Consider the following 22,815-nt stretch of genomic DNA (forward strand, 5'->3'; position numbering starts at 1 on the left):
CTCTACCAATGAATTACCTCGGCAGATCCATGGGTCAGCCAGGTGATTGTAAGCTAATGGGGTAAAGGGCAGATGATGTGGTAAACCTGCCTGGCATTTATTTACTGTGTACATTATAGTCCAGTGAGTTCTTTTTGCTACAATAAATGTACTGTTGTACTTTTCTAACTGCATATGCCTGAGTGACTAATAGGAAATTTAGAAGGTACTGGGTAGGCTTCCCTGCATAGGAAGGCACCCGTGGGTGGTCAGCCGGAGTGTAGTGGGTAGAATTGGGCCAGAAAACCCGGTATCTTCACAAGTAGTCCTACTGCTTTGACAAAAAAGTATTGGTGGATGTGCGTATAAGTGATTAGGCTTTTCCGGTTCACACGTGCATGGGAAGAGATGACGCAACATATGTTGCTTTGCAACCACAGTCCCATAACTGCTTTCTAGGATTGGGTACTTATTAACTGGGAGATGAAGACGCAGTTTTCTTATCTGGTGTTTCTAGCGGAAGATATTGTAATTCACACAAAGTCTTAGGCAGTGCTCGAAGTGGGGAAGAATGTGCCGGTATGACATACTGGCACTTCTTCACCCCAATTCCTTACATCACACTGCAGCCTCCTGCACCTTGCAATATGCTGCCACATATTCTTCCAACTTGCTATATATTTAGCAGACACTAGAGGTCACCGTGAGCTAGAAAAGCCGTGCTTCTCTTGTACTAGCTCCCAAGAGGGGTGCTAGCCACAGTATGCTATTCTGGCAGTTGCTTAATGTGTGGGTCACCTCCATCATAATGTCATTGAGGCCATGCTTTATGAAAAGCTTAATCCAGAAGGTCCTGTTTTATCTATACGAGTCTGCAGGGACATGATCACACGGAGATCCCTGGGTTATGCCCATACTTTCCAACTTTTCCTAGTTGGCTTCAGGGAGAGCCAGAGGGAGGTGGGGAGGCATGGTGGGGCTTGATGAATCGCATCATTTTGGCAATGACGCGATATTTGCGTCATTAAGCCCCCTCCGCCATATATCTATTGCGAGGACTAGAACCGTGAGGTTGCCCTGCCCTCCCCGGAAGCCAGGGAGGTCTCCCGGACATTCCGGGAGAGTAGGCAACTATGCGTTAAAGAAAAGTAGCTAATGAATCTCTAGAGACTGAAGTGTCTTTTACATTTCTGTCTCCATTACTGTAGTCATGTTGTCTTACCTGTCAGTCTTTGATTAAATCTTGGTCTTCATGAAAATGGCCACCTCCATAGGCATCAATACATGGACATAGGACACAATCTCTGAACTTTGTCATCATGGAGAATGCCAGACTCTTCAGGGGGTGAGGGAGATCACCCCTATTTCAGGGAGTCTCCCTGACATTCACGTAGAGTTGGCAAGTATTGTTATGCCTATGTCAACTTCCTGCAACCTGCAGATGCTGAGTATTTGCATGTTTTTTCATACAAATATGTACAAAAGCCATCACAGTTACCACTGTCCTCATTGTAATCTCATTCACTATGCCTAAAGTTAAGAAAGTGAAGAACTAGGAAAATTTAATTTTTTCTGCAGTCACACATATTTAAATTAATTGTGTTTATGTTAGTGCTTCATGATGCTTCTTTGTCTTCCATTTATTCTTAGTCTATATTAGAACTTTTGTGAATGATCTTTTGTAGTGGTACAATTTAGATTGATTTGTGTGCCTTTTGAAGGATAGAAAAGGGCAATAATAGAAAGTATTGTTTTTCAGGAGTGTTTCCTTGGACTGATGTGTAGTGCTATGGGTTTCGTCCAAGGGAATCCTGACATGCACCCAAGGTCGGCGGAATGCAAGGTATGCAAGGCAGGGGCACAATGCTTGAAAGGCGCTCAGCTCCGCCTGCCTTCCCAACATGTCCACCAGGCCAGTAAAAAAAATTACTAGGTACTGCATCTGGCACCGACCCACTTTTCCCTGTTCCCTTCTTGCTGACTGTCGGGAGTGATGTTAGGCTGTTAGTGAAGAGCGGCGCAGAGAAGAGCCAGAACACTGAAGACGACAGAAGGGGAAAAGAAGAAGAAAGAAGATAGAAGAAAACAAGGTCATAGTAAGGCAAGTAAATAACGGAGGAGGATACAATGTGATGAAGGAAGTAAAAATGTGCTGGAGGGGGCACAGGGGGATGAAAGAGGAGGCACAGGTAAATGAAGGAGGAGCAAAACTGTGAATTCATTAGTGAGTGGGAATAATAGGAGCAGGAACAGGAATAGATAGAGAGGAGCAAGGGAAGAGCAAGAGAAGCAGGATGTGGGACACAGGGAAGAGCAGGTAGGGAGGACACCTGCAATGAAGATAAGGGGCATAGAAACAGAGAAAGGAAACAGATAAGAGAAAGATAAAGGGTAAAATGGAATATATAAGGGAGCTATTGAAAAGTTTTATTGTAATATTATGGAGTTATGATGGAAAATGTAACTGCACAAAGGTGACATGATGGAGAGGTGGAGGGACACAAAGGAAAGGGTTGCAGAGGAGATAGCCTTGTATCATTTAATATGCTTCAAACTATACTATATAGTGTTAAGATGCATCTAAAATGAATGTCACTCTATCAAGTGCCTAAACTCTGGCCTTTCATTTCAAAGTAAAAGTTCCATACCAGCACTTCTAAATTTGACCATTGGTCTTAGGTATATACATACAGACAGCCTGACACATAGTTATATTGTAATTTTTGTGCTTATGCCAAATTGTAAACATTATGGAGAGTGGAGACACAGCATGATTTGGTAGCATAATTTCAAAATGTTCACCACAGTCGCAGCAGATATGACAGGTCACTTGAAGCTACTGAGCAGCCAAATTAATTTTATCAGTTGTTGGCCCCAAAGGAAATAGACAATACTTTCGCCTGCCAGCTAAAAGGCTGCACAGTTAAGAGCCTCCGCTATTGCCATTTTAGAACCTGTCCTTGTTAAATTGGTTGCTGGAGAAAATCAGTGAAAGTTTTCACTGTCGGGGGCCAACGCCGGTGGTACCCCTTTGATAGGTTGGGAGAGTGCTTTCTTCCCTTTTATAAAATCACATTTCTTAAATGTAAGCATCACGTTATCGGCTCATGTCGTACTATGGGACAATCTCTTCGGCCAAGTCAAGCTAGGGGTTTCACACCTCTTTAAATGCTCGCTAACTACCAGGAGCTTCTAGAACTGCACAGTTTACTTAGATCCCTCTTCCCTCCTAGGGGCCTCCTATCTCTTCTCCTGGCCTAATACACTACAGAATTTGAGGCAAATGGATGGTTGCCAAAGCTTGTCCACAGCTCTAACTGACACTCTAGCTAAATTCCACAGATATTTAAAATTATACAGGCTCTTAAGCCAGGAAAATACGACAATATGACAGGACGTGGAAAGAGGTTTCCCGATCTGCACAGTTTTGAAGCTGAGACAATCTTTAACATACACTATACAAGGTTAACCAGACACACAACCAGCATATATTATTGTCTTTCTATGTGCAAAGTCTTTTGTATCTTTGTGTCCTGCACCCACACACTCTCCAGGCAGCCTCCTCCGCTCTCTCAACTCTAGAGCTTTGGATAGAAACCAAGCAATGATTATCTCTTCAGCAGCCTATGCTGTTTGTGCTGAACACAAATGCAGAATCCCCTTGACACCTGCAGCCTATCGTAAATGAATCACAACTACAGATTCAGAGTATGGCAGATAATGAAAAAGTAACTTGCATCACTTACAGCACATGCAAAAGGCCAATTTTTAGTGTTCCTGAAAAGAAAATATGTACTTGAAATACATAAACAAAAATATCTTAGCAACAATTAATTTTAAATTTGCCTTACTCTTTAAATTAATGTGAGTATATTTATTTTCCTTTTAATTTGTAATTTACAGTGAATGTTCATAGGACAGAACTTTATTAAGTTTACTGCTGACTAAAGTTGATATAAAGATTCGGGGGTCTATTTATTTATCTATCAAGACCCAGTGGTTTGAACATTTCCTATTACTGCCTATCGCAGAGATATTAAATCTTCGGCTGCCCAATTTATTGATAAAATGTTGACAGGTTAGTCTGAGATCAATCTGTGCAACGTTAAGTGAAACAAATTTTGTAATAAAATAATAATAATAATATTTAAATGGAAACAAGGAAAAATCCTTGATTAATTGATATTTTATTTATTGCTTTTTTCATTGCTGACCATTGGCTATTGCTATCCTGAGATGGAGATAACAAAAGAAATACAGTGACACTACTACTGCCATTAACTTGCTAATTAGGTTTTGGCTGAGGCCCCAAGCGAGGGCTACCATCCGCCTGGGAGTTTTGATAAATAAGGAGAAGCACTAAATTTTGTGAAAACTCCAGCTTTTCATGGATTTAGGGTATATTCCCCCTGTGACAATTTGGACACTTAAAGCTAAAGAGTGTTTTTTTAAAGGGAGAAAAACAGCAACATTTCATAATTTTCCCTGGCTTACATTGGCTAAAACCAGAAAACTGTATCCACCATTTGATTGCTGCAGCAGTGAAATAAATTAATGTAATTGATAAAAAATATAATTAAATATATGCACAAAACAACAGAGTTTGTGATACACTTATGGTGTTTTGCATTCTATTACTAAGAAAATATTATATATATATATATATATATATATATAGATATATATATATATATATATATATATATATATATTACATATACATACATACACACACACACACACACACACACACACACACACACAGTATGGACAAATTACTTGGACGCTTGACCATTACACCAACAGGGATTATAATGACATTGTATTCAAGTAGATATAGTTTAATGTGAAGTTGGTCCCCCCCCTTTGCAGCGATAACAGCTTCCACTCTTCTTGGAAAACTTTTCACGAGATGTTGGAGTGTTTCTGTGGGAATTTCTGCCCATTCATTCTCTAGAGCATTTATGACGTCAAGCACTGATGTTGGACGAGAAGGCCTGGTCGCAATCTCCATTCCAGTTAGAAACATAGAATTTGACAGCAGATAAGAACCGCTTGGCCAATCTAGTCTGCCCATTTTTCTTATTAATCTATGGTACCTTAAACCCTATTTGATCATTTATTCTTTATAAGGATATTCTTAAGTCTATCACAGGCATTTATTCGTTATTAAGATATTCTTATGTCTATCTCAAGCATGTTTAAACAGTTCATCTCAAAAGGTGTTCGATGGGGTTGAGGTCAGGGCTCTGTATGTGCCAGTCAAGTTCTTTCATACCAAACTCATCAAACCATGTCTTTGTAGTCCTTGCTTTGTGCACTGGGGCACAGTCATGTTGGAATAGAAAAGGGCCTTGTCACAAAGTTGGAAACATAGCATTGTCCAAAATGACTTGGTATGTTGAAACATTAAGATTGCCCTTCACTGGAGATAAGGGGCCTAGCCCAAAGCCTGAAAAACAGCCCCATACCATTATCCCTCCTCCTCCAAACTTCAAATTTGGCATAATGCAGTCAGGCAGGTAACATTCTCCCAGCATCCACAAACCCAGACTCATCCATCTAACTGCCAGAGAAGTGTGATTCGTCACTCCACAGAATACGTTTCCATTGCTCCATAGTCCAGTGTAGGTGTGCTTAACACCACTCAATCAAATGCTTGGCATTGGTCTTGGTGATGTGAGGCTTGCATGCAGCTGTTCGGCCATGGAAACCCATTCCATTAAACTCCTGCCGCACAGTTTTTGTGCTTACATTAATGCCAGTGGAAGTTCAGAACTCTTCAGCTATGGAATCAGCAGAGTGTTGGCGACTTTCAAGCACCTTGCGCCTTAACAATCATTGACCCCGCTCTGTGATTTTACATGGTCTTCTTCTTCGTGGCTGAGTAGCTGTTGTTCCTAAACACTTCCATTTCTAATAATATCACTTACAGCTGACTGTGAAATAAACCAGCAAGAATTAAATTTCATCAACAATCTTATTGCAAAGGTGGCATCCTATAACAGTACCACACTAGAAGTCACGGAGCTCTTCAGAACAACCCATTTTGTATCACAAATGTTTGCAAATGCAGACTGCATGGATAGGTGCTTGATTTTATACACCTCTGGCAACGGGTGTAATTGAAACACCTCAATTCAATAATTAACAATTGTGGCCAAATACTTTTGTCCATATAGTGTGTGTGTGTGTGTGTGTGTGTGTATAATATATATATGTATATTTATATTACGCCCTTGCGTGTTTTGGTTTTGGTTCCCGAATGTTTTCTAAAATCCCTTTTTTTTTTTGCTAAAATCACATATTTTTGCTTTTTTCCCCCTACATCATTATTAACCTCAATAACACTAATTTCAAGTCATTTGCAGTCTATTTTCACCACCTCACAGGTCACAATATTATTTTCATACACTTTCAACCAAAGAATGCAGTGACCTGGCTGGATGCTAAGCGACAGAGCAATGACACAAACATACGGCGGTTCATAGCACATCTAGGAAACATTGCCACACAGCAGAGGCAGAAAAAAAAGTGGTGCAAGATGGAATTGTCCGTGGACCATGAAATCAGTTATGGTTCATTTGATCGCTCCACCCGTTCTTGGATAGCTGTGGTAATTCTACAGCTAATACATGGCGACGAACGCTGACCCTCCCCCATCCCCCCCCCCCCCCCCCCGGGATGCGTGCTTTTATCAGACCCAGACCAATTCAGGGTGCCAGACAATGCACTAAAAAGAGCCACTGTAATTCAAAGCAAAAAACAAGTTCATTACTGAGCTTCGAATCCCCAAAAAATTATAATAAAGTTAAGTATCTTTGACATAAATTGCAGATTACAAACACTTTGTGCAATACTGATGAAACAGAGGCAAAGTGGAAGGTAATCCATATACATGTCTATTTAGACATCCATGTTTACATTACTGTGACTTTACAAACACTACAAATGGCTAGACATCTGTTGTCAGGATTTGAGTAAAAATAATTCCACACATAAGAAGTGGATTTTTTGGTCTTATGCCCAGGCATGACAATGGCCGCCTTCTTATCACATGCTAGAACTGGTTCCACCATTGCAGGACACAAACAACATCATCCTGTTGCAATTCCAAGGTAGCATCCTCAATTTGTGTATCACCGGCTATACTTGGGCTGTTCATGCACACATCTGTAGAAATGCTGAATGGGGCCTTTTTTATGGGTACACTATCAGACAGGTCAGGATTACACATAGCACTCGAGGATAGACTCTCCTCAGGGATTTGTGTCATTTCTGAATCTGAACATACATTTTCCTCTAATGCCTTACTGTTTTCTTCCAGCTTGGCTTTTACACGTAAAACTATTTGGACACCACTTTTGGAGTCCGAATGACAAGATCTTGCTTGGTTATGACTGACCTTACAAGAAGATGCCTCAGTGACAGTTGCAGAACTAGCACTCATAGAGAAAGGTGAAGGCCTCATTCTTTCCTTGCCACTGTGCGCGTAGGCAATTTTATTTTTGTCTGCAAATAACTTTGCCTGGATTATAGGTCTTTTTTCTTGACCAAGGTAAAAGGTGTTTTTTTTACATTTTTGTTTCCCTGACTTTAAGGGATTACTATCATCATGACTGGTGCCAGCAGCTGCTTGGTACTCCTGATCTTTTGTGTACTGCTGTGAATCCATTTTGATAACGCAGTACAATGTGACTGCAGATTTGCAGCCTGCCAGCCCTATTATTTCTATTTCAGCAATGACAATTAGCAATGGAGCTCTCCTGAATGTCACTGGAGACTTTGAAGAACACTGCTACCCCTCCTCTTTCTTTTATACCTATGACGCTGCCCAACTGCACTAGAAACTGCAAAGAACTGTGCTACCCCTTCTGCGTCCCTCTGTGAAATGGATCGCCGTGGAGGGCGGTACTTATAGAATCCAAAACTCATGAGATCCCACGACGTAACAATGATGTTTTGCCTCGTTTTCAGTTCCAAGGGTGCGCAAAAGTACAGAGCCAAGCCGACTCGGAGCTGCCAAGTTTGGGAGAGTTTGGTATACATATATATATATATATATATATATATATATACACACACACATATATATATATCTATATATGCATATATATATATATATATACACACGCAAATATATACACATACATATAGACACAGACAAGTATGCACACATACATATACACACACACCCATCCATCCATCCTATAGAGATTTCTTTCACATTGCCAACAGTGTCAACCACACAAAATTCAACTTTTAGGAAGCAAATACTATTCACATCTCAATGCTTCTGTATACATGTCTCCCACTGTGTCTTATATATAAAAAAACAAGCATCTACAGCATAAACCTAGCTTTCATCTCTTATTATAATAAAAAAAATAAAAAAATAACAGACGCTGTGTAGTTAATCATCATCGACTAATTTTCTTCTAAATATTTACATATAGTTTTAACTTATTTTTAATATTAAAATTATAAGCTCTTGGAGCACCATCTCAGTCCAATGGATAGCATATCATGATGATGACAATATTAACTGAACACATTGTCATTATGATTATCCCAAGATAATATAAGTGTGAGAAAAAGGATAGCATTATTCTCTAAGGATAGCAAAGAATAAGTGCTTGAGGGGTTAATTCGTTGTCTAGAGACTCGTTTGCAGAACGGCTCGCCTGCTTCACACCACTGGTTGCTATGGAGACCATGGCCCCGGCTGGCTTTTCCGAACGCTCCGTTCAAGCCGGCCGCCCGTCAATCATCCAGTATATAGTTTGTGGGAATTAATAAAATACACAGAAAAAGGTGATTAAATACAGAAAATAATCATTTTAAATTAACTGTTTGGAAGGAAAAGCAATGTATTTTTGTGCAGATAGCATATATATGTTTGTAGCTATGCTTTTCATATTTTGAAGTATTGCATGTTAGAAGAAAATACACTTCAATAACACTTTCATATGCCTTTTTTTCGTGTGACAGTTTACAAACCGTTACATAAAATACAGTGATTAAATTGTTGCTTTAAATATACAGTCAGTGTAATGAAATTACTTTAATTGTAGTCACATGCAGATGAGGTTTGCGACTACTGTTCAATCATACTTTCCAACTTTTTAAATCTGTACCCTGGGAGATCGGAGTACAGATCATGTGACAGGATAGAAGGGGCGTGATGATGTCATTACATCACCATAAAATACTAAAATTCATGTTATTGAATACCGTGGGGTTGCTTTATGATGCATTTAAGCCCCCTCCCCCGCTATTCAATGCAGCGAATTTCTGCATTTTACAGGGTCCGGAAGGCTTGCCTACTCTTCTGGGAGTCCGGGAGTACTCCCCGAAATTTGGGAGCCTCCTGGCAATTCCTGGAGAGTAGGCAGATATCTGTTCAATACTTCCAGATTGCATGTTTCTCATATTTTCTGGGTAAAAAAAAATCAAAAACTAAAGTGGTTTCTGCATACTTAACTATCTCCAGAGATTGAAGGGAATCGGGGACCAAATGTAACTGGTACCTTATAATTTAAAGGTCTATTTATTAAATTTAGAAAAACCATATCTCCGGCTAAAATGGGTATACCCTAGGCCATCTTTTCCATTGGGCCTTCAAGGGTCACTGAGCAAGTACATCTATCTATCTCTATCTCTATATATCTATATTTATATTTATATCTGTATCTCTATACATCTATATCTATATCTATCTATATATATATATATATATATATATATATATATGTATGTAGGGGCCCCGGTGCACTGCTTTGCCCGGGGGCCCATAATGTTGTTAAGATGGCCCTGGGTATACCCATTTTCAGGTACCGCCGGCAATTGCACTGCAAGATTTAAAGGGTCTTTATTGATTTCCCAATGTACTGCTGCAAAACATAGTTTATTTTTTTGTTCAATAAGTAGAATTGAAAGCTCAAGTTACCATCAATAATCACACCAAAGCAGAATATAAACAGATTGGCCATTTTGTTAGGCCTTTCTTTCCATCCAAAATGTGAAGAAAATTTCAGTAATAGGATTTTGTCAAATCAACTAGTCCTATCATTTGTGAATGTCCTTAGCCTCTTGAGAGGTACAATAAGATAAAAAATGAATATGTTCATTAAAAGCCAACATATTTCAAAATGAGTCTTAAACATATTGAATAAACAAAAACGATGACTCACTTGAGAGTCTAGTAAAATAGCTTTCCCTCTCAGTGTTACAATTAATGGCTATAATAACACTCGTATGTATCAGATTTTAGATATACCCCTCAAAATGTGTTCATTATAAAAACTCAAATCACAAAGGTAGTGTAGGAAAATGTTAATAGTTACTTAAGAGGGCACATTGGGCCACAATGTGCAGTCAGTACAGCCTGTATGCACCTTGATACGGAGTCTGCCGATGTCTGGAATTGTGTAAGAGGGATTCTACACCATTCTTCCACAATAAAGTCACTCAATGAATGTCTGGTTGAAGGTGGTAGAAAATTCTGTATCAGGGTTCAGTTCAGAATGTCCAATAAATGCTTGCTTGGATTCAGGTCTAGTGACTGAGTCGGTCACTTTTTCTGAGGAAATGGGAATTGTCATACTAGAGAAATTACCCCCCCTCTCAAAAAATAAATACTGCAACATGGGGTGAAGATGATCACTTGGTACCATTTGCATTGACTAAGGGAATGACTGCACCCAAACCTTGCTAGGAAAGTGCACCAGCACAACATTTTGGAACCACCAGAACCAGTTTTGGAGACAGCAGTCAGGGCCATTTGTCAACAACATGTGACCAAATCACTGTTTAAACAAGACGTTAGGGTCGGAACCCAGAGGAATATCCTGGTATCTAGGGGTTTGTGATCACACAGGCAAAGAGATAGGATGGATACAACTATATCTTTATTGCAAAAGATGAACATCCAATGCAATTAATAGCTATTGATGAATAACACATTTTAAATCAATCCCCAAATAATACTCCTTAAAATCCCGGTACTTGAAAACTAAAATCGCTATTAAAATTAACAGTCTTTTCTTTACATGGACCAAGTTATGTTAAGCAGTTTCTTGGCCAAGCTGTCAGTCTCTATGCTTTCAATGCTAACTGCCGATTCTTACATTTCTTGGGGTATTTTGAGTCCTAGCCAAGCCGTAGCCTAGTGGAGTGGTATAGAAGATGTTGCCGAGCAAAGAATCCTAAAGGGGTGTCCAGATCTTTCTGCGAATGGTCTCCTGGCCAAGCTGTCACCCGCACAGACTACAATACAAATTCATATTCAAGCTGTTGCATCGATTCTTTTCTTACTTGATGGTCCCAGTCGCTTGGCCAAAAGCTCTCTACCGACTTGTAAGGGATCTGAACTCCAGTCTCCCAGCACCTCCGGATGGAGCAGAGGTTCTCAGCAGCAAGAGGGGCAGGAAAATGTATCCTTATGTCTATCCTAAGCATGTTTAAATTGCTCTACTGTATTAGCCTCTACCACCTCTGATGGGAGGCTTTTCTACTTATCCAATACCCTTTCTGTGATGTCATTTTTTCTCAAATTTCCTCTGAACCTACTTCCCTCCTGTTTTAGTGCATGTTCTCATGTTCCAATACTTCTCTTCCTTTGAAGAATGTTTCCCTCTTGTACCTTGCTAAAACCCTTGATATATTTGAAAGTCTCTATCATGTCCCCCCCTTTCCTTTCTCTGCTCCAAACTTAACATATTAAGATCTTTTAGTCTTTCCTATTAAGTTTTGTGCTGTACCATGCACCAATTTAGTTTCCCTTATTTGTACAGTCTCTAATGTATTTATATCCTTCTGGAGATATGGCCTCCAGAACTGAATACAGTATTCTAGATGAGGCCGTACCAATGATCTATACAGTGGCATTATTACTTCTTTCTGCTATTGATTCCTCTCCCTATGCAACTAAGCATCATTGCTTTGTTACACTGCTTGCTTTGTTATATTGCCTACCTGACTTAACATCACTTGAAATAGTGACTTCTAAATCCCTTCAGTAGTTTCCATAATAGTTCTGTTAATACTATATTTAGGCTTCAAATTTTCATGACCTTGCATTGTTTGGCATTAAACTGTAGTTGCCATACTCTTGACCACTCCTCTAGTCTACATAGGCCATAAATCATTTCTTTTACCCCTCCTGGTGTTTCTGGGTTGGGTACTAAATAACGAGTTAGAAATCGCAGACATCACTTACCCCGACATGATGATGCCAAAGGTGTCACTGCCGACTCCCTCATATTCACGACTGCTGGAAAAAGTGACCTTTAACAATTTAGACTGACTCATATCCCGGCACACATCAAATGATGACAATCTGACTGCCGACAGTATTATTGGTGGTGTTAAGGGGGTAATGTGGTGTCAGCGATTTGTAAGTCGTTTAAATGACTACCACCGGTGTTTCTAACCTGTTGCAAATCTTTGTGTCATTTGTAAAAAGGCATAATTTCCCTTCAATACCATTTGCAATGTCACCATTAAAGATGTTAAAAAGCACTGGTCCAAGTACAGATCCCCGGGGTACGCAACTGGTAACGTTTAACTCCTGTGAATGCACTCCATATACTATAATTGTTTTCTATCCTGCAACCAAGATCTTATCCATTCAACCATATTAGAATCCAATATCATGCTTTCAAGTTTAACTGTCTGTGATGTGGGACAGTGTCAAAAGCCTTACTAAAGTCTAGATAAGCAACATCTACGCCCCTCCCCCCTTGATCTATTATTTTAGCCACCCAGTCAAAAAAGTCAATAAGATTTGTTTGACATAATCTCACCCCAGTAAATCCATGTGGTTTGGGATCATGTAAGATACTGGATTTGAGATATTCTACAGCTCTTTCTTTTAAATGTGTTTCCGTCAATTTCCCTACTACTACTGATGTAAAGCTCACTGCTCTGTAGTTGCTCGTTCTTGCTTGCTTACACTTTTATGCAGTGGGACTACATTCACTCTTTTCCAGTCATCTGGAATTACTCCTGTAGCTAGTGACTGGTTATTCTGCTAATGGTGTTACCAACACCCCTTTAAGTTGTTTTAATATCCTTAGATGTATCCCAACTGGCTCCATTTATCTATCCACTTTCAGTTTAGAGAGCTCTGTTAGCACCTCCACCTCTGAAAATGTACTTCTAGCTACCTATTTTTTATGCATATAATTGCAACTTAATGGTGGCCCCTTCCCCTCTTTTTCTGTAGTGAACACTGAGCAAAAATATATAAGATGATCTGAACCCCTTGTTTTAACCCTTATAAGCATTTGTGACATGGAAGGGGCTGAAGGAGCTGTTAACTTCCTCTGGATGTGCCGAGAGGGGGATGGAGTCCAGGAAATAGGTAATCCACCATTTTGTAATCCCACGGCACTGCAATGTGATGTAATCCACCTGGCTCCATTTAAGAATTTAGCTGGTATCGGTTGATATAAAAGTCCAGATAGATAAGAAGTCCTTAAACACTCACAATTCAATTAGCAATAAAAGTTCTTAATTATCCAAAAACACAAATAAGTCCACACGATTGGGATAAGATATGGGATGTTCTCTATAGTCTGTGCTGTCGCCATCACTGTTCTCTACTGCCCTATAGTCCATTTCCTGTGCTGTCTGCATCTCTGAACTCGCAAAACGTGCATTGTCAGGTAACACCTCACTGTGATATTATGTTCTGCATAATCCTTGTCATACCATTTTTTACCACAGTTTGAAATATGCAGTTGATTGATCTGCAGTTGCTCATCTGCTTTGCCATACACTTCAAATTAGTGCATGGATACCATGATCTTGGAATGTGAGCTTCCGCCCATTGGTGCCTGGTACTGACAAAATTTTTCTCTTTGGAGTTCCATGCTGACATCACCTTAGACACAGCATTAACAAGCTGAACTGGCCTGGTCAGTGAAGCTCCTGCCAAATGATCACCCTTCATTCAAAATCACTGAGCTCTCTTCTTGCAGCCAATGCTAGCTAAAATATTAAAACCCAGAACACACGCACTGGCCTTGCTCACCTGACTTCTGAAGATGCCTGATCTTATTGGGTTGATCTCTGTAGCACATATTTTGCATTTTTAACTTCTATAACTTAAATTCAGTGAAATTAGCTATTAAAGTAGCTTTGTGTTTGTCCTTCTGTAAAGGTAAACAAATATTTTGTTGTGGGGATTTTTGTTCATGTAAGGCAAAATTAATCAGATACTGGATAACACAGACATAGGGGAAGAAGCATAGAGAGAGTGATAAAGAAGCAGTAAGGAGGATGCGTTGAAGGTTAAATGGCTCATGTTGAAGGTGAGAATGCATGCACCCAATATGTTATAGATCAGCCTCTAAGCTCTAGTACACATATGTCTCTTCCTGATTTAATCTGCATAAATTTTAAGTAGACCGAAAAAAATATAACACCACAGTTCAAGGAGTGAGGGGGCTTATTGCTACTGCTGGAAGGGCAATTGTAGTGAAAGGATGGGGCTTTTCTTAAATTCATCCCTCAGTTGTATAAAATGAAAGCATTTAAATGAGATTTATAGACTTATAAATCTTATAAGACTTTGAAGATGTCCATGTATTTATTGCAGTTATTCTTTAAATTCCCACCATTTTTATAAATTAGTAGAGCTTGCAAACACCCCTCTGGCATCAAACAGGTCAATTAATTTTGCTTTTTGCCCCTGTCTATTCCTCAGTACAGAAGCAGGACTGTGTCACACACCAACATTCCCTAAGCATTTCCCATCTAGCCTGCTGCGTCCGCTCTGGTAGCTAACGAGCGATTAATTGAAAGGAATTAATGGGACTAATTAGCAATTACAACAGGAACATGAGTAGGCAAAACACTTACATATAGGTAGAAACCACTTGCAGAAAAAAACAACTATTAGCAGTATGTCAAATGGTGTAAGTTGCTGCTTTTGTTTACTGAGTTATGATAATTAAAAATTATAATTACATTTAACGCAAAATTCCATTCTTGAATAATTCTACCAATAACCCTCTAATGCAGGACCCACATTGTTACCTCTAGCAGTGGGGTTGGAGATATTGGGAAAATATGGCTGTATGGTAGAGTTCTCCTTTAAATTAACATCCTGTATCATTGGAGGAAATCTTGTGTGTACTCATTAATACAGGTCAAAACCAGCTCAGTTTACCATCTCATTTTTGGTATCTGACATACATAAATAAAGTGACTTTTCTAAGGTCACATGAATTTAAACTGAAGATACCTAAAAACCTTGGAAGCTAACTGATTATATGCATACTTGCTCAATGTTCGGGAGACTCATGGGAGAGCAGGCAATTCTCCCGCACTCTGCCCACTTCCTAGTGAAGTGGGTAGGATGTAAGCCTCACGATTTTGTAGCGGGGAAGGGCCAAAATGTCGCAATTGACAGCACCTGGCCCCTTACGCCCTCCCACCACACACCCCCTCTGGGATCTCCCGGAGGACAAAAAAATGTATGATTATATGAGGTGTCTTTATATAGTTTATAATTTTTTTTCTTTACTCTGATTAGTTGACCAATTAGCACAGATGTAGTGTATTCTGAAATAAGCCTCTTTATATCTCAGCATTCAGTCTAGGGGGAAACGGGTTTCCTACACTAAGTGGGTTTCTCTCACAAAGTGTCCGGAAATCAGAATACTTCAAGGAATAAGCTACATCTGCTGCAGCCTCTCTGCACTACTTCTCTATCTACACGGAACACTGCAATTAGGTATTTATTTTAACTCCCTTAATTCTGACTTTTACTCTTAAATCACAATGTTTAACAATTTTTTTACTACTCTCCTTTCATGGCATTATCTTTAGGATTGTATCATCATTCACTCTTCCTGCAACACAAACATTTGTCCACATTGTCCTTTCATGACTCCACTCACCCCAAGTTAACAATCATGAACTTTTGTCCTATTCATTTTCTCAAACTGGAACAGCCGCCTCCTCTCACCAGAAAATGAAGTCACACACTTTACAATCCTCTTACCTATCTTTCTCTCTCTGCGCTTCTATTAGCTGGTGATATATCTTCTAATCCAGGCCCCCCACACTCCTCTGTTACACATATAGCAGAACACTACTGAAATCCAGCAAAAATCAAACGCATCATCTGTCTCCCTTCTCTTCCAAAGTCCTTTAAATGTGCCCTTTGGAACGCACGTTCTGTTTGTAACGAACTTACCTCCATACACAACCTCTTCCTCATAAGCAACTTCAACCTTCTGGCAATAATTGAAACATGGCTTACACAATCAGACACTACCTTACGTGCAGAGCATTCACATGGTGGCCTTTATTTCACTCACACCTTCAGACCTGGAGGCAGAAAATGAGGTGGGGTTGGACTACTTCTCTCCCCACAGTGCAAGTTCACAGTTCTACCAAATGTCTCATCACTCATATCCACATTTTTTGAAGTATATTGGGATTTTTAATCCATTCTCTATGCATGTTGCTGTGATCTGTCCCCCCCCCCCCCCCCCCCCTGGAGCACACCAATAATTATTTGAGGATTTCTATGCATGGCTCCCTTACTTCTTATCTTTTAACATCCCCACCATCATCATGTGTGATTTCAACATCCTCATTGCTAATCCACGTTCCAATGCTACTTCCAAACTATTCTCTCTAACCTCCTCCCTCGACCTCTCCCAGTGGGTTGAATCCTCTACTCATCGGGATGGCCATTGCCTTGATCTTGTTTTCTCTAGACTATACTTTTTAATTTCCTTAACACGCCTTTCCCCCTCTTGGATCATCACTTTATCGGCTACATGCTCACTTCCAGTACTTTAACTTCTCTGCTGTCACACTCTACCAAGCCTCCTTATACCCATGGGAATATTAACTATATTAATCTTCAACAGTTTTCCACCTCTCTCCAACACCTTCTCTCCCCAATTTCTACATTCTCCTCCCCTAATATGGCAGTACCTCATTTTCACCAAACCCTAGCAACAGCCCTTGATCAAGTGGCTCCAGCGAATATTCATACTTCATGTCGACTTCGATGTCAACCATGGCACACTAAAGTAACAGGAAACCATCAAAAACTTTCTCATAAAGCAGAACATCACTGGCATAAATCTTGAACTTCTAATGATTTCCTCATATATACATCTATCTACCACATCATATACATCTATCTACCACTCCTATCAAAATATTCTGGACACTGCAAAACAAACAAACATACTACCAATCTCTCATCTATGCTCAGGCTTCAAACCCCAAACGCATGTTTAACACATTTAAATCTCTTCTCAACCCTCCAACTATTATCAATGCCCAGGATCTTGCTTCCTACTTCAAGGACAAGATTGATAAGATCCGGCTAGAAATAGTATCATCTTCCTTGACAAGCAATTATCTCAATTCCTTCCCAGCACCCTCTGACACCCTCTTTTCATTTGATCTCGCAATGAAGATGAAGCATCTATTCTCTTATCTTCCTACTCTACCTCCTGTCCTCTCAATCCCATACCCTCATAAATTGTTAGATCCCTGTCTCACATGCTCATTCCACCTCTAACTAAAAATCTGTAATCTCTCACTATCTCTCTCATGCATACAGTGATTACTCCTATTCTGAAATAACAAAATTGTGATCCAAACTCTCTCTCTCAAAATATTGTCCCATCTCTCAGCTTCTATGCCCCTCCAAGCTTCTAGAGAGACTAGCCTACACTCACCTCACATACTTTCTTTCTGCAAACAACCTACTGTATCCTTTTCAGTCAGGCTTTTGCTCTCAGCACTCCATAGAGACTGCTATAAGGAAGGTTGTTGATGAATTGATCACTGCTAAAACAAAGGCCATTACTCTCTTCTAATTCTCCTGGATCTCTCTCCTGCATTCGACACTGTTGACCACTTTTTTCTCATACAAACGCTACAATTCCTAGGTTTTCAAGACACTGTCCTATCCTGGTTCTCATTCTACCTTTCTAATTGTTCTTTCAGTGTTAATTTCTCTGGATCCACCTCTGCTCCGCTTACTTTATCAGTAGGAGTCCCACAAGGCTCAGTAATAGATCCTCTGCTATTCTCTATCTATGCCACTTCTCTTGGAAAACTAATAAGCTCCTTTGGATTTCAGTATCATCTCTATGCGGATGTCACCCCAATTTATATGTGCTCTCCTGATCTCTCGCCATCTATGTTGTCCCTCGCTACTGACTGTCTTTCTGCCATTTCACCTTGGATGTCCTCTCGCAAACTCAATCAATCAAAAATTGAGTTAATAATATTCCCACCCACCAACAGAAGTTACCTACCTGACATTTCTATTTCTGTTGACAACATGACCATAAATCCCACACAGCAAGCTTGCTGCCTAGGTGTGATCCTTGACTCGCAACTATCCTTTGATCCCCACATGGACTCTATATCTAAATCTTGTTACATACATCTAAAAAACATTTCCAGAATATGTATATATCTTACACAAGACACTGCAAAAACTTTAACTTGTGCACTCATCATTGCGCGTATTGATTATTGCAATTCTCTCCTTACCGGTCTTCCCCTAAACAGACTCAAACCCTTACAATCTATTTTGCATGCAGCGACCATACTGATTTTAATTGCAAATTGTTCTCTCTGTTGAGCCACTCTGTCAGTCTCTACATTGATTGCTTGCTTTTTACAGAATACAATATAATTTTCTTCTACTAACATACAATGCCATCAACAAAACTGCATCTACTCACTTGTCGCAAAATATCTTTCAACTCGACAAATCCGTTCTAGACAAGATTTACATCTCTCATCCATTCTCGTTACATGCTCCTATTCCCATTTACAGGACTTTTTTTCCAAACTGTACCTACTCTTTGGAATTCGCTCCCTCGCACAACAAGACTTTCCTCTGGTCTGCAAACTTTCAAGCATTCTCTGAAAACCCACCTCTTTAGGCAAGCTTATAATATTCCTCAACCACCCCTTAACCTCACTAGGTTACCCTATTACCACCCTTTACACAATTCACACAAGACGACAACCCTCTGACCCCAGACCAACATTGCGGTGTGACTGGATCACATAGCATACAAATCACTTTTTACCTTTGCTATCTAGCTGGACCAATATGCAGTATGTTGAATTAACCTCATGTATTCGACTCCCATTGACCTATAAATTGTAAGCTTGCAAGCAATGGACACTTACCTCTTTGTCTGTTTTAACCAAGTATTTTTTATATCGTTTGTCCCCAATTGTAAAGCGCTATATAAATTACTGTTGATGATTATGATGATGATACATGGATGAAGTTTACTTTTCCCTTCCTATTTTATGTGCCTGCTAAATTAAGTAAATTCAAATAAGCATGGAGTTATACCAAAAGCCTTTGCCAGGTAAACATGATGTGTATGGCTAGTGAAATGGCTGAATGCACACTTTCCAACATTCTGGCTGTTCAAATCAGGACCGAGAGGGTGATGGGGCGTGGCCATTTAACAACAGCGGGTGGTTCCATCATTTCGAGGCGTGTCCAAATCAATGCAGATGTGTATTGTGCTTGTCAAGCACTTGACCGCCCCTTGGCAATACTTCTCCACTTAAAAGACCGAGAAACTGAAGCACTTATGCGGCACCCATTCACTGCTGGATATAAGTGAATGGGTTTATACATACCTACCACCATTCCGGCCCAATCTTGACAAAGCTGTCCTTATGGGGATGGCGTAACAAAGCCCTCAAATCAAGACCGTTGGAAGGTATTTGACTGTATTTAGTATAGTTTGTATTTCAAATATATGTCAACTTGAGTCATTTTCATTGGAAAGACATCTATCTGATCAGAAATTTACCAGTGACTTTCTCTAGGAATTACCCTGGACTAAATTAGTTGATGCTTTTTGCATCAATTAGTGTGCCTAAGTTAACACGGTTAGAAAGTCATGGTAAGTATGGGCGCAGACAAGTGGCTCACGGATAAAAGGGTCATCATGACAACTAATATTTGTGTTGGGTTGTGATAGATTTCACATGTTTCTGTAGATACCTACATGTTGACTGTATTACAGCCAAACCAACCATCATCAACCCCATGCATAAAAGCCTAAAGTAAATATCAGCTATCTTAACCTCCTGGAGAGAGCTGGATACACACTACAGGTTTTTAGTCCAATAATTGCCTCAACCAGCCGTACATACATATGACTGGTCGTTCAAAAGTCGGGTTAGTGTGTATAGTGACACTATGCTCGAAAGTCTTCTCATATGGTCGATTGTCGCCTTACTTAGTTGGCGTACCATTCAATATTGTCGTTCCAATCACCTTTCCATCGTGTAGTGTGTATAAATTTACGATCAATCAACGATAATCCTTCGATACTTCCTTGAGCTGGTGCTTCGTTGGGGGCGTGTGTATGGAAATTTCAGATTCCTGAACCTGCCCCACGTGGTGCGGTGTCCGCACATCACTGACTTGTTAATTAGATGATTGTAACGGAATAGCAATAGCAGTAGTCTATTGCATTGATGTGTCTAGCATATTATAGCCAGTTTAATAAAGTGCAGTGTTATGCCAACCCTTTACATCTATATTGGCAACCTATTCATATTTACACTTTCTAAATTTATACTTGTACCAACAAATAAACCTATAAACGTTATAAACTAATATTAACCTTTATTAACTAATATTTGTAACATACCCAGAATAGACCACACAGTGTTAATGCAACAGTTTTATTGCATTAAAATTTTCAAAAATATTTAGCGTAGAATAATAAAAGTTATAAAAGTAGTACTACACTGTAAAGGTGCTAGTGGTTTGTGGCAGAACCGTTCCAAACAGCATAGACATTTCAACAAAATTCTTCACAAGCTTTTTAATTTTTTTCTTGATGTCACTTATGATCGCTGTTATTTCTTTAAAATAACCGTTGAGCTTTATAACGTTTTTTTCTCCCTTGGAACTTTCATCGGATATGATGGTATCTAGGAAACAAGGAAATAAAAATTGTTTAGCATTAAAATTCTATATCTGTAATAAAGTTAACAAAAGGCTTTATCCAACACCAGAAAAAGTCCCATTTTCTCACCTTGCACACTGCTCGAGATCAGTTTATGTTATGGTCCCTTTGGTACAATCGCAACAATAGCGGGCTTAACCTCCATAGGTTTTGTAAAACAGGCGCCATTTTGGTTATTATAACGGTACAGGTATGTGCCCAAAGGATTGTGTTGCCTGCACATGTTCATTTAAATACCTTCTTGTATAACTTCTTTCATATGTCCGTATTCAACATCAATTTTTTCTTGTTTGATAACAGGTGTAACATTAGTGGTAACAGTGGTATCTAAGCTGCTCTTATCAACATTAATTCTTTGTTCTGAAAAAAACAACCTATGTTACAAATCTAGCTTTTGCATTGATTCATTTTAAATTAAAATTAAATAAATAAACTTCTTTAAACTGGTACATTACACGTGGTACTCACCAGTCTCCCATGGTCCAGTACTTTTACCATCATCTCCACCTCTCTTGTGCTCATTGGCTTTGCTCTTTTAACTGCCGTAAATTTTATTTCTTCTTCTTGACCATCTCCATCCCCGACCACAACTTCCTCATATTTTTTGGGCCTTCTAGCACCATTTCCGCCTCCATTGCTCCAAACCCCACCGACACCTGCTCCTCATCCGCCATCTTCTCACGTCCCTCGGCGCCAGACAGCCGCCTCGGTAATTTTATACACAAACACAAGGGCGTTGGTTTCTGCTGTGGACGAATCAGTGTTGATGCCCAACAGAATGGATCATTGTGGGTGAAGACGATTCGTGCATAATAACCTCATGTATGGAGAATTTTAGCTGAATTTTGTTGTCTTCTGTTTTTAATGCGTTTTTGGGAGTTACCTATAGTGAAAGCTCTGCCCCTTTATGCTAATGTCTTTGGTATATTGTTACATGACCCGCAAATGTTGCTTTAGTGTGTACAAAATTTAAACCATTGTTCACGACAACATGGCTGTAAAAGTCGGTACCAGGATGGTCGCTCTTTCATTTATCGTCTAAAACGAGGCTAGTGTGTAAGCGGTCAATAGACCGAGCGATCGGACCATCGATCGGATGTTAAATCCATCGGCATATAAAGTTGGTGGAAAATTAGGCAGTGTGTACTCAGCTTTAGGCTTCTGAGTTTTACTGCAGGGGATATGTCATTTGTGCCAGCCCAGAAAAATCCCAAAGTCCATTGTTTTTATGTACATTTGCAAAATTGCACAATATTCTGAATTAAGTCAAGACCTGGGAGCATTGTAGTATATTGATTTGTAGATTACCGAAAACCAACTTCTTAAAATAGGATGCAAATACAGACCAGGGGTTAACTGCATTAGATACAATCACTGTGACCCATATTTACAGGAGCTTGGAAAAATTATTCTGCTCTCTGGCTTTTGTCATCCTTTTAGTAGGTCACAGAACAGTCTTTGTGGTTTTAAGATAACAAAAACAGATTAGTCTATTTGCTAGTTTAAATCCCCCCTCTTACTTTATCTCCTGCCTGGCTTGGAGAAGTTTAAGTGACCTTCCAGTTTGAAGACAGCAGATAAACTGAAGTTACATGATGTGTCTCATTTATGTGACATATGTGTTGAAGAGTTGACATCTGTTACCTGGCAAAAACCTGTACAGTGAAAATATTACATCTCACTGTCTAAAACATCTATGAACCCCACAGATAAGGGCCATGTCTAACTGACAGGCCAAATGAGGCCCACCAAACGTATCTGTGGCCCTCGATTCTTGTAAAGGACTGTCAAACCAACTTGCTTTCTTTTCAGAAATGATGTAGTT

General features: G+C 39.6%; 1 protein-coding gene across 1 annotated transcript in view; it reads right to left on the reverse strand.

Annotated features, from left to right (window-relative positions):
* Positions 1-22,815, reverse strand: part of SSBP4 (single stranded DNA binding protein 4) — a 396,764-nt gene that overhangs the window by 132,491 nt on the left and 241,458 nt on the right. The window lies entirely within an intron of this gene.

The sequence above is a fragment of the Mixophyes fleayi genome, chromosome 1 (genome assembly GCF_038048845.1).
Source record: "Mixophyes fleayi isolate aMixFle1 chromosome 1, aMixFle1.hap1, whole genome shotgun sequence".
In the NCBI taxonomy this organism is placed as follows: domain Eukaryota; kingdom Metazoa; phylum Chordata; class Amphibia; order Anura; family Limnodynastidae; genus Mixophyes; species Mixophyes fleayi.